Raw genomic sequence first — 2,712 nt, 5'->3', positions numbered from 1 at the left:
ATACACCTTGTTTCCATTTGAATTTTCAACATAAAATATGATCATCTAAATAATGCACTAATGAAGTCACAACTCACCACAAGCAAAGGATGATTATATGCATCTTGATTTATAATGTATAAAAACTTGGCAGTTACAAGTAAAGATGAGGTTTGGGATTGTTGTATACATTTACATAATCACATTAATGAACAAAAGAAGGCCATCATTAGAATATTGCCACAAAGAACTACAAATAAGAATTGAACACATTTGAAAAGGAATAAAATCACAAGACAGTATAAGGGAAAAATCAAATGACTGAATTAAGCATTTTTTCTTGTTTTGCATATTAAACCCTATGAATTGGGAATGTGTTTAGTTACATATTAAGTCAACAAAAAACAATGTCAGTCATAGATGGATGAGAAGCTAGTGCAAGGTATTGTAAAAACCCTGTTTGGTTATATCTAACTTAAACAACAACTTCTTCCTACCAATTCTTAGGTCCAGTACTTGGCAAGCTCTCCGGATATTACTAAATATAAAGTTTCAAATTCAAGCTAAATAGTACAATTAATGCTTACAAGAAATTAGATGAATGCCAATTTGATATATGATTTTGCCCTATGAATTCTTGTAAATAAATAATCTTAGGAATAACAAGAGTTTTCACATTTAATTTCCAAATGTTCTATACTTCAACAATACGCATAACAATGATCTAATCAACACCAAGAACCTAGAATTTATATTTCAGTCGTCAAAGGGGCTCCAATTAACCCATACACTACATATGGATGCCAGAAATTAGTCACCAATAACCGATTGCAGGCCACAGACTTGCAAGAAATTACCTCTGTGATGTCAAATAATGGATATCCAACATGTGCAAACCTTCCAGTATTAAAATGGTCCTCCCAAACAATGCAATACCTCCTGCTGTCTGCAATCACAGGACTCCCATAGGCTGCCACAGGTCATAAAGGAGCAATTACGTAGGTCCAGATATGGGTGACGGCTCACCTTGATTCAGCCGCAAGCTTGGAATGTATGGGAACTTCACAAGAGATGTCAGTCCCCAATTCTGCAGGGAATTAAATGTCAAATACAGTGACGTCCAACTTCTCCAATGCAGAACTCGGACTCCAAGCCTTTGCAAGAAACAACACTAGCTGAAAGTCAGAGTTTCCAAATTTCGTGCCCTTGGAATTCTTGCTGAATTCGCCTACACAGCCTTTCCAACACAATTCGATACACCATTATGCAAAACGTTAGCTTTCCCAGGTTTTGATTTTGATTGTAAAGCAAAACTCACCAATGAAACTCAATCTTCAATTATCCTCTTCCACAATGTCGATAATATTCAACAAACCAATCTCCAAGCCCAATAGAAGTAGCTAGACATTCTTGCAACCTGTTATACCACAGCAGTGAATTGTAGTCAACCTTCAAGTTAAAACTTCAAAATGATAATACCAATCTCCCCGACACAAACAATCACAGATAGGAGACTAACCAATGAAATCACTATATATCATCAGTGACTCCACAGAATCCTCAGAAACTCTCGGTGTACACTTCAGAAATTAGGAAAAAAGCCACAAAGACACAAAAACAAATATATAATCAAACCTACTTTTCCCAATGAAATGAGCCCTCATTTATAAGCTTTTGTTGGGAGAAGTTTTCATAAAAATCCACTTCAGAAATCGTGGAAGTTTTTCAAAAGAACTCAATACTAGAAACTTTCTGACTTGATTTTTAGAAATATCACTTAAAGTCATTATTGTAATAATATAAACATTATTATAATAATGCAACTCAATGAATAATAACTAAATAAGAGCTTATGCAATTATTAATCTGATTAGCTACAGGTGACGACCAACTACCAAACCATCCACTACCCTGCCAAAAAAAACAACTACTAAAAATGGGCTTACTAAAACTATTAAATCCATAACTGAGATCCCCAAAACACTGTGTCAGCTCACAAGGGTTGCTATGATGAACTGACTAGGCCAACTCCAGGAATCTGCTAAAAATGGGGACATGACAGATATAAAAAAGTCAGCAACCCATATTATATATGAGTTGCAAGGCTTATAAATCTTAAAATCTACTCACTTGAAGACCTATGTCAGATCGATGAAAGTCAGTTCACAAAAGAATTTATAATGAGTACAGTCACCGAAAATGTGAATAAAGGATATCTCAGAATAAAACGTACTCTCTCAAATCCGAACTTCAATTAAGAGACACAAATTATCAGTCATCTAGTAACAGGAGGGATAGAGTACAGAGAGGGAATGGAAAAATTCCCTCGAAATAATGAACACAAAAGAACTTGGAATATTTAAAACATAAAACTCCAACAGCTCTAACTTCACGATATTTACATGGATTCTATCTGTCTTTGACAATTTAAAATGCCAGCTATAGGAATATGCACGATGCAAGCAGAACAGATGAAAATATAGGGAGCCTCCATTTTAATTACCTGCATCTGGCAGGCAACAGGGGAGGATTTTATTTCTATGAAACCAGGTTTCCAGGTGTCCCTACATCCATAAACGTTTGTTCCTTCATGTTGCCATCAACCTCCATGCCACCTCTCGGTACCATACTTGATGTTCTGAAGAATTGCAATCTTCTTACATGACAAAAAGAAACAGCTTTGTGGAATCATTGTTCCACGTAATGCCCATATAAGTCTATCAAATGAGCTTT

At 35.4% G+C, this 2,712-nt stretch overlaps 1 long non-coding RNA gene across 1 annotated transcript; it reads right to left on the bottom strand.

Moving 5' to 3' along the window:
• Positions 1 to 572: 572 nt before the first annotated feature.
• LOC149544850 (uncharacterized) lies at positions 573 to 2,712 on the bottom strand. Its single transcript, XR_016355298.1, has 2 exons — positions 2,483 to 2,712; positions 573 to 1,396 (listed from the first exon to the last, which is right to left on the bottom strand). It is a non-coding gene; the product is annotated as an uncharacterized LOC149544850 (long non-coding RNA).

The sequence above is a fragment of the Cupressus sempervirens genome, chromosome 8, assembly GCF_028749045.1.
Source record: "Cupressus sempervirens isolate cs-2001-9-10 chromosome 8, ASM2874904v1, whole genome shotgun sequence".
In the NCBI taxonomy this organism is placed as follows: Eukaryota; Viridiplantae; Streptophyta; class Pinopsida; order Cupressales; family Cupressaceae; genus Cupressus; species Cupressus sempervirens.
This window is presented reverse-complemented; position numbering and strand designations above follow the sequence as displayed.